At 36.7% G+C, this 13592-nt stretch overlaps 1 pseudogene; it reads right to left on the reverse strand.

The window, feature by feature from the left end:
* Window positions 1–363: 363 nt before the first annotated feature.
* Window positions 364–877, reverse strand: LOC100593277 (annotated as a pseudogene).
* Window positions 878–13592: the final 12715 nt, after the last annotated feature.

A 13592-nucleotide genomic window follows, 5' to 3' on the forward strand; every position in this document is an offset into this window, starting at 1 on the left:
AGAAACATGTTGGTTGTTCCCATAACTACCGCTGATGTTAAGTCCCACAACATCGAAAATAAAGAAATAGTTCCATGAGCTGTCAATAATTGTCTGAAGGCAATGTAGTATTCATCAGCACCAGAATCCCTCTGATGTTCTTCCACATATTCACAACTTTTTACAATTGGTCATCTATCAGATTCTGCAACTGTTCTGGGAATATCCGACTAACAAAAGCCAAAGCTGGGCATTGACACTAACGGTAGCTTACTGATGTTTCCCCTGCAAATCTCACATTTTCTGATAATAAAATTTTGCACAAAAGGTGGAATTCAAAAGGCCAATTATACTTTTATTTAAAATCTTATAATTACAGTAGTTTCATGAAAAGAGTTGTCCAGTAGTATAAATTGCTTCTGCATCAGTTCCACAAACAAGACAAGGACCGAAAACATCCAAACGGTTCACAGACAGGGTTGAGACGTAAGCTTGTGATCTCAATTTGGTCTTCTGTAGGATCAGTGCTGAGCCAAGAACTTTGAGAGACTGGTGAACATTAGCTTGGTTACTAATGCTACAGGACAAAAAAGTACTAGCTCTTCCTCCTTGGTGAAAGAGTGATGGTACATCTGTGGAAACATCCCAGTGCCAGAGGAATTCATCTTCAGAACAATAAATGGAGGATCTGGGTTGAATGGGTGAAAGTGAACTTCCTACATTTTAGCTCTGTAAGCCTTCAGCAGAGATACAGGCATAGTACCTTGTCTAACATTCCCAATACTCAACATTCCATCCTGGCCACCAGTAGCTACAACATGATGTTTGATGAGATTTCTATCAACACAATGGACTGGCACTCAGTCACCAGTCAGTGACAATATCTGAGAAGGCTCATTTCCTTGTTGTGTGAAATCTTGTATTTTTTTTTTGAGTTTTTAAAAATTATTTTTTAGTTTCAAATCATTGTAAATTCCATTCAATTATAAAAAACAATACAAAGAGTTTCAATGTGCCCTTTACTCAGTTTCTCCCCCATGGTAACATCTTGCAAAATTGTAGTGTAATATCACTGGCAGGATACTGACGTTTATACAGTCAAGACAGAAAACATTTCCATCATCACAAGCCTCCTTCATTTTACCCGTTATAGTTACACTAACTTCCCTTTCCCATCCCACATCCCTGATCTGGTCTCGATATTTATAATTTTGTCATTTTAAGAATATTATATAAGTTGAATCATATACAATGTAATCTTTTGTGATTGTTTTTTTTTTCCTCACTCGGCATAATCTTCTGGAGATTCATCTAGGTTGCTGGGTGGAGATTCATCTAGGTTGTTGGGTGGATCAATAGTATGTTCCTCTCTTTGCCAAATAGTATCCAATGTTATGAATGTACCACAGTTTAACCATTCACTCACTGAAGGAAATCTGGGTTGGTTTCAGCTATTGGTTATAGTCAAGTTGCCATAAAAATTATTCACAAGTTTTTGTGTGAACCCAAGTTTTTATTTCCATGGAACAAATACCCAGGGGTGCAATTACTGTGCCATATGGTAGGTTCTTGTTTAGTTTTAAAGAAAATGCCACACTTTACTATTTAGAATGTATCATAAACTCTTTTTTCATATACTTTTAAAATTCAATAGTAAAAGAACAATATAATTTAAAAATGGGCAAACAAATGAAGAGGCATTTCACCAAAGATGATATTCATATAGCAAATAAGCACATGAATAGATGTTCAATATTACTAGCCTTCAGGGAAATAGAAATCTAAGCCACAATGAGATAGCAGTATATAAGTACATATATAGCTAAAAAATAATGACATCAGCAAATGGCAGTGAGGATGCATAGAAACTGGATCACTTATACAGTGCTGGTAGGGGTGTAAAATAGACAGCTATTCTGGAAATCCCATATTTTTAACTGTCCAATCGAATTTACAGTAAGAATCTCTCAGGAGTTCGAAGAAAGATTACACCATGGAGTATACTACTATCTGCATTGCCTACGGTTCTTACAGCTTCCTTGTGATATGCTTTGAAGAGATTTATTCAACCATCGTCTCCCACATTAATGATTTCTGGGCTGTTGCACACAACACCTGTACGTGGTGCACTGCTACACGAAGGACTTTCTGGGCCTGTGTGGTAGTGAGCTGTAGTTCACAGCTGGTTGACTGAAAGAGTCTGGTTATTCAGATGATGAAGGAAAACTGATACACATCCTGTTGATGAAGCAGCTACAATTCTTTCCTGGTCAGACAACTGTCAATCCATTATATCACCATGGTGTCTAATATCACACAATAATTGATTGTCTCCTTCAAACCCTCTATCAGAGTCCAAGTTTCCAAAATCTCCCATAGGCCGCAGTGAAACATAATTTTCCCCATTGTCCCAAGAGCCCGTAGTGAACATCTCTGCAGTCTTCAAGCTCCCCAGAGGACTGGTCACCAGCAGGATTTGCAGATTTTCTGAGACACAAACAGCAAGAAGGAAGCACTGTTTCCAACTTCTCTTCTGCAGCTTCCTCACCTCTCTCAGTCTTTGTAGAATTGAAGAGCGTTAGGGTCTTGCTCTGGATTAGGCTTTGGCTTAAGGGAATGTTGTGGCTGGCTTGAGCTTCTATCCAGACCAACTAGAACTTTCTCCACATCAGCATTAAGGTTGTTTCCTTTTTTTAAATTATTTTGCATGTGTTCACCGAAGCAGCACTTTTAATTTCCTTCAAGAGCTTTTCCTTTGCATTCACAACTTGGCTAACTCTTTGGCACAGTGGCCTAGCTTTCAGCCTATCATGGCTTTTGACCTTCCTCTCTCACCAAATTTAATTATTTCTAGCTTTTAATTTAAAAAGAGAGGCATGAAACTCTTCTTTTCACTTGAACACTTAGAGGCCATTGTAGGGCTATTTCAATATTGTTGTGTTTCAGGGAATAGGGAGGCCTGAGGAGAGTGAGGGAGATGGGGGAATGGGTGGTTAGTGGAGCAATTAGAACATACACAACCTTTATTGATTAAGTTTGCCATCTTTTATGGGTATGGTTCATATAGCCCCCCAAAAATTACAACAGTATCATCAAAGATCACTTATCACAGATTACTATAACAGATATAATAATAATAATAAAGTTTAAAATATGGTGAGAATTACCAAAATGTGACACAGAGACACAAAGGGAGCATATTGCTGTTGAAAAAATGGCATTAATAGAATTGCTTGCTGCAGGGTTGCCACACACCTTCAGCTTGTGAAAAATGAAAGCTCTGTTCAGTACAATAAAGCAAAGCACAATAAATTGAGGTATGCCTGTGTGTGTGTGTGTGTGTGTGTGTGTGTGTGTGTGTGTGTGTCCTATTAGTTTTCTTTCTCTGGAAGACATGAATATAACAACCTAAATAATAGAAGAAAATATTTGTAAATTATTAATAAGTGACTTTTATCTAGAATATATTTTTAAAGGCTTACAACTCAGTGATAAAAAGACATCCTAATTTTTAAAATTTTTTTATAATACTTTAAGTTCTAGGGTACACGTGCACAACGTGCAGGTTTGTTACATAGGTATACACGTGCCATGTTGGTTTGCTGCACCCATCAACTCGTCATTTACAATAGGTATTTCTCCTAATGCTATCCCTCTCCCAGCCCCCCACCTCCCGACAGGTGTATGATGTTCCCCGCCCTGTGTCCAAGTGTTCTCATTGTTCAGTTCCCACCTGAGTGAGAACATGTGGTGTTTGGTTTTCTGTCCTTGTGATAGTTTGCTGAGAATGATTGTTCTAGCTTCATCCATGTCCCTACAAAGGACATAAACTCATCCTTTTTTAAGGCTGCATAGTATTCTGTGGTGTATCTGTGCCACATTTTCTTGATCCAGTCTATCATTGATGGACATTTGGGTTGGTTCCAAGTCTTTGCTATTGTGAATAGTGCTGCAGTAAACATATGTGTGCATGAAGACATACTAATTTTTTAAATGAGCAAAGGGTTAAATATACATTTCTCCACAGAATATATATGAACAGCCAATAAGGACATGAAAAGTACATTATTAGTAGTAATTAGGAAAATGCAAAGCAAAACCACAATATAACACTTCACATTAACTAGGATGACTAAACTCAAGAAGACAGCAATAACAAATATTGGCAAGAATGTGGAGAAATCGTAACAGTCATATATGTTGATGTGAATGTGAAATGATGCAACCACTTTGGCAAATAGTTTGGCAATTGACTGTTTACTGTTAAATATAGAGTTATTATATGATCCAGCCATTCTATTCCTTGGTATGTAGCCATGAGGAGTGAAGACACGTCCACATAAAAATTGGTACATAAATGTTTATAGCAGCATTATTTGTATTAGCCAAAAACTGGAAACAACCAAAATGTCCGTCAACTAATGAATCGTTAACTAATATATGGTATATCCATACAATAGAACATTATTTGAAAATTAAAAGGTGAAAGCAGTTACCGTCTGCTGCTAATGTTTCCACTACAGATACGAGAAAAAAGTCTCTTCACACTTTCTGTCTGTCTGATTGTAGCAGCCTGAGATTGAATAGAGGAATACAGGGGGGGAAACACAGAAAGAGAATTTTCACGACTCAGGAATAATCTTGTAAACACCAAAGAGCCTGTTTTACTACAAAGAAAAACCTAAAATTTGGTTTACATGAGAAGCGTTGGGAAATAGCTCCTCCTATCCTAATCTGGCTGGTTAAATTTGTAAGAGCTTAAAGGCTAAAGCTAATTAAAAGCAAGCCAATAATAAAAAGAAAAGAAAGAACATAAAAAGGAATGAAATTCCAATACATCTTACAACTTGAATAAAACTTGAAAGCATTATGTGAAGTGAAAGAAGTCAGTAACAAAAAAACAAATATTGCATGATTCCATTTATATGAGATGTCCATAATAGTCAAATCTATAGAGACAGAGAGTTGATTAGTGGTTACTAACAACTGGGTTGGGCAGTGAAGAGAGAAGTGTGAGGAAGGGTGAATGACTGGTAATAGGTATCAAGTTTCTTTTTGGGGTGATGAAAATGTTCTAAAGTTTGTTATGGCGACCTCATTCCATCTTACTTGCCATCTATCTTCATAAATAGCCCTGCTTGTGTTTTTGCCAGTTTCCTCCCACCCCAGCTTCTACTTTGATCTTTCTATTCCTCTTGTTTCTTCTAGTCTTGCATCATAATCCAAGCTCCAAGCACAAAAACAAATTATCCGTTCCCAACCTCTTTGAATCAGAAGCATTAGCAATTATATGAACCATCATTTGCCTTGGGTCCACCAAACCAGCCCCAATTCCTGTGGCCAAATCTGCGGATACAGTTATTTGGAGTTTGGAATTTATACCTTCACAACTGTATGGTTAGGTTCTGTGAATTGCAGAGAGTCTAATCAACTCATGATGTAGCTAAAAATATACCATCCAAGAATTGAGTTACAAGTCCTTGTTATCTTTCAGTCTGACTTACTGGAGACTCTGAAGGAGGGAAACCAGAGGAACAGCAGCTTTTGCAGTGGTCCAGGAAGGTGGTGCTCATGACAACAGCCATCCATACATAGTTGTCCAGAAAGCATGTTGCCAGTGTGAGCTAAAATTTCTTTCCTAAATACCCAAAATGGCACATCTATCCTTCATTTGCCCTGGTAGAAGAGCTTACGTAACCAGAGAAATGGTTCTAGTTTCATGTTTCAGAACTTGGAAAAAGCTTCTTAGAAAATATGAGGAACAAGGACTTTTCTGTCTTAGTCTGCTGTTCTATGGGATGATAGATGTAATCTGTGTTTCTTAATCCTTGTTCCCACTTTTGATGCCAAAGTAACAATGGTTGACACTGAATGTGGACTTTTGGGGCTGTCTGACTCCTCCTAAGAGGCCGATTCTACCTCTTCCTATTTGCTGGTTATTTTAATAATGACTATAGAATCTGTTCTAACTAGATAATGAATAAGAGAGAGGAAGGAACAAGGACATAAATTTTCAAAAACTAAAAAAATATGAAGTGCACAAGGAAATTGATTGAAGCTACCAATGCCAGGGAATAAATCCTATGCTACCCTCACCATCAGTGTGCCAGCAGGGTATTGATTTCTGGATGCACAATGGGGAAATCAGTGCCGGCTCCAGTATGGTTGTGCAACAGTAACAGGTCAAGGAGTGTCTGGGGAGACCTTAATGACTAAGAGATCTTTGAGAAATTTCTCTGGGAATTTTAAAAATAAAAGTAGTATAATTCTTCATTAAATTATAAGTAGTTGAAATATCTGCTTTTGGAAAAGCCATAAATATAAAAAAAGTCTCACTTGATCCAGAAAAAGGTCCCAAGATTGAGATATAATTCCTTAGAAATCAGCCAAGAGTGAGGAGAACAAGCTTTGTACTTTTAAATAAACTATCTCCCAGGGGCCCTAAATGGACACAGCATCTACTGTCCCCAAAAATGTACATACTTGATAGAGAACAATATATTACATATATTTCATAAATGCATAGAAAGTTTTAGAAACAATTAGATTAAAAACAGACTGTGTTCCAAAATGCCTTTGTATGTCAGTCAATTGGAATTAGAAAACTTTTTTCCCACTAAATCCACAGTTCATGTTCCCAGGTGAATCCTAGAAATTCTACTTAAACCATATGCAGTTGAAAATCTGGACTAAGTACCAAGTTCTTTGGGTTCTAAGCCACTGTGACCTCTGAGGGTAGGGACCAGAAAAAGAGCAGCTTTCACAGTAGCCCAGGAACATGGTTCCTATGGCAGCAGACACAGACAGATAGATAGATAGATAGATAGATAGATAGATAGATAGATAGATAGATAAACAGGTTAATGAATGGATGTACAGCAAAGTATACATGCTATCCAAATCCCAATATGACATGTCCAACCTAAATTTTTTCTATTTTATTTTTTAAGAAATTAGCGTAATGCAATTTTAAATAAAATTGCTACATATTCAGAGTTTCCTTTTTCCATTTCAATGCTTATTTTCCTTTATAAAACTAAAATGCAGATCTTTTATCCAGTAGCACTTTTCTCTGTGGCCCAAGGACCGCACCAATAATTTAACATATATCATCCTTTAAACGTAAAAACACCTTGGTGCAGTGGCTCATGCCTATAATTCCAACATTTTGGGAGGCCAAGACAAGAGGATTGCTTGAGCCCTGCAGTTCAAGACCAGCCTGGGCAACAAAAATGTTGCCTGTCTCTACCAAAAGTTCTAAGAAATTAACCAGGCATGGTGGCACACACCTGTGGTCTCAGCTACTTGAGAGACTGAGGAGGTCGAGGCTACAGTGAGACAGATTTGCACCACTGCACTCCAACCTGTGCAACAGTGTGACCCTGTCTCAAATGATAAGAATAATAATAATTAGCCTTAGCCTACCTTTTCCTTACAAAGGTTTTTACTGCTGTCTCTTTTATCACTTTTCCCTTGAAAGTTCCTGACAACTTGAAACCACTTATTTGCATGTAGTGAACTGCTTAATACTTGTGTTAGGGTATATCACAGACCTCTGCCTCAGAAAACAAAGTTACATCTTTATGCTCTTCAACAATAAATCCTCTCAGCAAAAATGTGGCATTGCCTTACATGTTTAGATTCATATGTAAGATTCCCCACATAATTTGTGGTATAATGGACATGGGACATAAGATTCTGGAATTTTATGCAGCATCTAGAAGACCCAAAAGGAACGTTTAGGATTTCTCTTTCCTATCATTCTCATCTTTCTTTCTCTGTCCAAGTCTTTCCCCCAGAACACTTGCTCAGCCAGGCATTCTTCCTGAGTTGCCCTCTTACACTTCATTTTGCAGGCAGGACATGTAATTGAGATAAGGCTTTGGCTGACTTACATTCCGGCCAAACTGTAATTATCTGCTGTGTAGGCTGCGTCCCAAAACAGTAGGGGAAATTTTATGGGAGATGCCAGTCATTCTTGTACAAGTAGCCACCCCAAGATGTTAGTGACCATTTCATTCTCCATATTGTCAGAAAAAAACTGTGTGTTAGTGTCAAACTTAATTCAAGGTGCACCTTAAGTCCTCAGTACCTCGCCAGTCTCAAGAGGCCCTTTATGCCTCTTTCCATCTTGAGGTAATCATTTTTAGTCTACTCAAAGCTGAAAAAGAGACAAGTAGGGGGACAATTTTGTGAAAGTCAGCCCAAATCTTCCAATTTTTTAAGTATCATTTCCTACTTGCCATAAATTCAATAGAGGGTCACTCACTATGCTGTTATACATGATTCACCAAGTATATTATATTACAATTCTTCCTTTTAGAGGGTTCTGAAACAAACAGGACTTAGATAATCAGCTGAAAATTTATTCCCTTGTTAGGTCAACCCTGATTGATAATTCAGATCCTATGTCATACATCTGGCCAAAATTTCCATTTTCTGTTTTCTACCTAGTTATGGACTGTAGTATAGTTATATCTAGCCTTAATGACCTTTCGAAAAAAATTCCTTTGTAGCAATAGCCATAGAGACAGTGTTAGTGCTTTAATGAAAATGATGACCAAATTCATCATAAATGAGGCATGCAGAGTTTAATTTAGTGCTATTTTCCGTTTTTCTTTTTTGTATTTTTTTTTTTAAGAGATGTGGTCTCATTATGTTGCCCAGGCTGGTCTCTAACCCCTGGGCTCAAGCAATCCTCCCACCTCAGCCTCCCAAAGTGCTGGGATTCTGGACATGAGGAACCATGTTTAGCCTTTTCTATTTTTAAAAGAAGGGTGTTCGTTGGTTGAAAATATCTGGCCCCTAGCAGATACAAGTAACGTAGTTCTGTATAGAGAAAAATGATTTCATAATCATAGACGATATAAACTATGGACAACCATCTTGCCAATTCACATTGGCAAGAAGATACAATGTGATCAACCAATGTAACCGTGAATAAAATTTCTGGGGAAGTCTCACCAGAAGTGGCAATCCTATTAGAATGGAAGATATGGCACCTTTGTGATTTGGTGAAATTTTCAATATGAGGCAAAATTAGTTTGGGATGTCTATTTGCATTTATTGACTGGGTAACAATAAATAAAACATTCCAACCCATTTGTGCCTCAGTTTCCATATTTGTGAAAGAAAAAGAATGGCCTTTGTGTTTGAAGCTCTTAAAATCAAGAGAGAGAGTACATCACAGTGGTTAGGTGCACAGCCCTGTGCATTCTGATTCTTTCTGTTACTAAATGACCTTAGAAAAGTTACTCAAACTCTTTGTGACTCCAGTTTTGCATTTGTAAAAAAGGAATGATAATACATCAACTTTTAGGGATATTGTGAAGATTAAATTAATGAATGCATGTAAAATGCTTAGAACAATGTCAGGTACAAAGCAATAATTCAATGTATGTTAGGTCTGCAGCAACAGTCATCAAAGCAAGACTATCTTTTTAAACCAGATGCTATAGCTAATGAGGTGTTCTTAATTCTTTGTTGTCACATATTTCCAAGTGCTTTCCAATGAGTTCTCTTATATCTCTGAATATTATTTCCTGGAAAAATATTAAATTGAAACACAGTGAGAGCAAAGAATATATGCTTAACTGAAAATCAGGATATGGGATCACTTGAATTTTCCCCACCAATTGTGACATTAAGTAATTTGGGCTCTCAGTTTCCTCATCTGAAAAATAATGGAAGTAAATTAAGTATCTGTAAAGCCCCTTCAGCTTTAACATTCTTTCAAATAAGACTGTATTTGGTATTATTATCCTGAAATAATTGGAACGACGTTTTACAATAGCCATTTTCAATATGCATATTTGCTTAGGTATGTTAAGCTCTTTTTTTTTTTCTTTTAAACCTCAAATCCAAGGTTTGTGTCAACTAAAATAGACAAAATCTTATGCATATTGAACCAGGAATGTGACAAAATGCGTTTTTCCACCATAGAGTCAAAGTTAGCATAACATACTTTATCTAAATGAACACATTTTAGTAAAAGTAAAGTTCTGATTTAGGGCAACTTGGAAAATGAGAATTTCAGTTAAGACCTGCCTAAAGGAAAGGAAGCTGAGGAAATGAGCGAGAGAACAAGTGTAATTCTTAAAGGAGAATTTAAATTATACTTTGGAAAATACTTGTAAAAACAGAGTTGTCTTTGCAGGGAGCACATCATCTTGAGGGGAAGTGCTACAAAGTTAGAAAAAAGACAACACCAAGCAAATTACAATTTTTAAAAATAGTATTATCTCAAGGAAACAGATGAGAGCTTACAGGGAAGGGGAAAAGTTAGTAAGAAAAGAAAATAATAAAAAACATAAAACAAAAAGTTGTCCCAAAAAACCGATGAAAGAGAAAAATAAGGAAATAGCACAGAGATATGAGAGGAAAAAACATAAAAGAATGACATACATGGAGTCATAGTGTCAAAAATACATTGATCTGACAGTCAGAAAGACAAGCTTCCATATTCCAAAAAATAAGGTGGGGGTGGAGGTGGGTTGGCATAAAGAAGAGCCTAGAATATTCAAAAATATCATGAAAGACAAAAAAGCTAGGAAACTGTTCTGATTAAAGAAGACTAAAGATAATACATAACCCTTGATAGAATCCTAGATTGTAAAAAAAAAAAAAAAAAAAAAAAAAAGACATTGGGACAATCGGGGACATTTGGATATGGATGGATTGTATATTAAATAATAGTATTATATTAATGATAAATAGTCTGAGTGGCAATGGTATTGTGGTTATATGTATACATACATACATATATATAGTATGTAGGTTATATATAGTATGTAGGTTATATATATGTCTTATTATCAGGAGATAGAGATATATGCTGTGGTATTTAGGGGTAAGATGTCTGCAACTTACTCTCAGCCTTTTCAGGGGGAAAAATATAGTATAAGGAAAAGGAGACAAAGTAAATATGGCAAAATGTTGACAATTCATGAATGTAGAAGGAGAATCTACAATGTTCATTGTTCTATTCTTGTAATCTGCCTGTAGGATTGAAGTTTTCAAAATAAAAAGTTTCTCAAAATTAAAAATAACATAACCTTTCAATAAATAAATTGCAAAGCTGTTTAAAAAAAGCAAAAAAAAATTATGTAGCATAAGCTACCTTGCTCAACCCTTGTCCATCATCCTTCTCCACTACAACTTCATCAAAGAGAGAGTGTGTAAAACCAAATTATTACTAATTATTGATTATTTCTGCAAATAAGAACCCTGAATTCTTTAGAGGTTAGTGCTCTTCTTATCATTAGAACCACAGCAGTTCTCTACTGCCAGTCTGGACAGAAGCAGTTACTTTGTGGTATCTATTGGGTAACATTGAAAGGAAGAAATGGGAACCTCTAAATGCAAATTAAGCCTGTGGTTAAAAAAATTAATTAAATAAAAAAATAAGCTAACGCAGGAGAACTTTTTTTGTCTCAACTAAGATAGTTGTGTAATATCTTGAGTGGACAAGCAAGGAGGGGTAATTTAACAGATACAGCAATGTGTCTCGTGTGTTAGGCATATATGGTGGAGAATAGACTGGTTTTGGTAGTCTATCTCTAGAAAGAGAAGTATAGGTAACTGAATGTGTTTTAATTATTTGAAAGATTTACTTCTCTAACAATCTAAAAACTGAAAACCTTTAAAAGGAACCCTCCCTAAAACAGGAGGATTTTTCTTAATGAAGAAGGATTCTATCATTACATTCAGTGTAAAATTACAATGAACAACTCTGGCAAATATGAAAAGGGATGATGCTCCCATACGTGGGTGGTTTCAGCATCAATTGGTACAATATTCCTGGTAAATATTTTGGCAACAGGTTTCAAGAGTCACAAAAATATTCTTATCTTTTGATCACTTTTTATCTTAAGGAAAAAAAAGAAAACAAAAGGGAAGAGTAAGAGAAAGGGAAAGGGAGGTGAGAGGAATGAAGAAAGGGGGATGGAGGGAGAGAAGGAGGGCAGGCAAGCTGTGCATAGATGGTCATTTCAGAATATTTATAGTTAAAAAAAGAGAAAGGAAGAAAGATGTTCAGCAATAATGACATGTTTATATAATGCACATCAATATTAAGCACGTATAATATCTTTCGAGACTTAAAACTGAGCAGGAAGAAAAACGCTAACATAGCTATGAGTGGAGTATATATAATTAAAAATGGCATCCATTTGATGATTCATCTGTGTAAAGTCATGTAAGCATAAGGAGAAGGTAATTTGTTTGATTATGAACAGGATGGAGTGAGGTTTATCCTTTTTTTTTTTTTTTTTTTTTTTTTGAGACAGTCTTACTCTGTCGCCTGGGCTGGAGTGCAGTGGCATGATCTCAGCTCACTGCAACCTCCACCTCCTGGGTTCAAGCAATTCTCCTGCCTCCATCTCCTGAGTAGCTGGGATTACAGACGCCCACCACTACCCCTAGCTAATTTTTTGTATTTATAGTAGAGAAGGGGTTTCACCATGTTAGCCAGGCTGGTCTCAAACTTCTGACCTCATGATTCGCCCGCCTCAGCCTCACAAGTGCTGGGATTACAGGCGTGAGCCACCTCGCCCGGCCGGTTTATCCTTTTAAAGTCCCCATTGCTATTGTTACAAGAGTAGGGTTTAGTTAATTGCTTTCTATTTATGACAGGGCATGGAGTGCAGCAAAGTCTACCAAATTGAATACAGTTTCGGAGTGTCAACAAAATATGAATTTCCTCTTCACTTCTGCAGACTATCCATATGAAATTATATTTAATATGTATAACTAACTCCTCAGTCTATTCCACTGTAATAAAGCGTCTTTTCAAGAAATGAAAATAATATCTATATGATTAGAAAAGCTGTTTATGCCAATTTGATGAAGCATTTATTTTAGGTTTGCACCTATATAGTGTGGTTTTGGAACTGGCAACACTTCTATTTCCATCTGTCATTTAAAGCAAGCTTGGTTTAGAAGAGCCACATAGTGTACTAAAGGTTAGAACAAAGACTCTAGAGCTAGGTAGATCTGGGTTGGAATCCCTTACATGCCTTCTGGTTGAGTATCCTTGGACAAATTTCTTAATATCTCTCTGCACTTCCATTTTCTCATCTGTAAAGTGGGTAGAAAATTTACACCTGCTTTATAGGGATATCATGAAGATTAAATGAGTTGATGTATATGAAGTTCTTAATACAGTACCTGGCATGCAGTGATGTTAGCTGATCATCAGGGATTATTGGTTCTCTTTAACCCACTGCTTTTACACAATGAACAGTTAGGTCTAAGGGTGATCAAATTAAAGCACATCTTTTAATATTGTGGGGCTTGGGTCTATATTTAGACTCATTTCCAGAATAGTCTCATAGCCAGAATTTAGATGCAGCCAGAATAGTCAATGGCTAATATTTTTTGAGGACATCTTCAGTGCCATAGTTCTATCATCACATACTCCATTAAACAATGTAGGCCGGGCGCGGTGGCTCACGCTTGTAATCCCAGCACTTTGGGAGGCCGAGGCGGGTGGATCACGAGGTCAGGAGATCGAGATCACGGTGAAACCCCGTCTCTACTAAAAAAAAAATACAAAAAATTAGCCAGGCGTGGTGGCGGGTGCCTGTAGTCCCAGCTACTTGGAGAGGCTGAGG

The sequence above is a fragment of the Nomascus leucogenys genome, chromosome 9 (genome assembly GCF_006542625.1).
Source record: "Nomascus leucogenys isolate Asia chromosome 9, Asia_NLE_v1, whole genome shotgun sequence".
NCBI lineage: Eukaryota > Metazoa > Chordata > Mammalia > Primates > Hylobatidae > Nomascus > Nomascus leucogenys.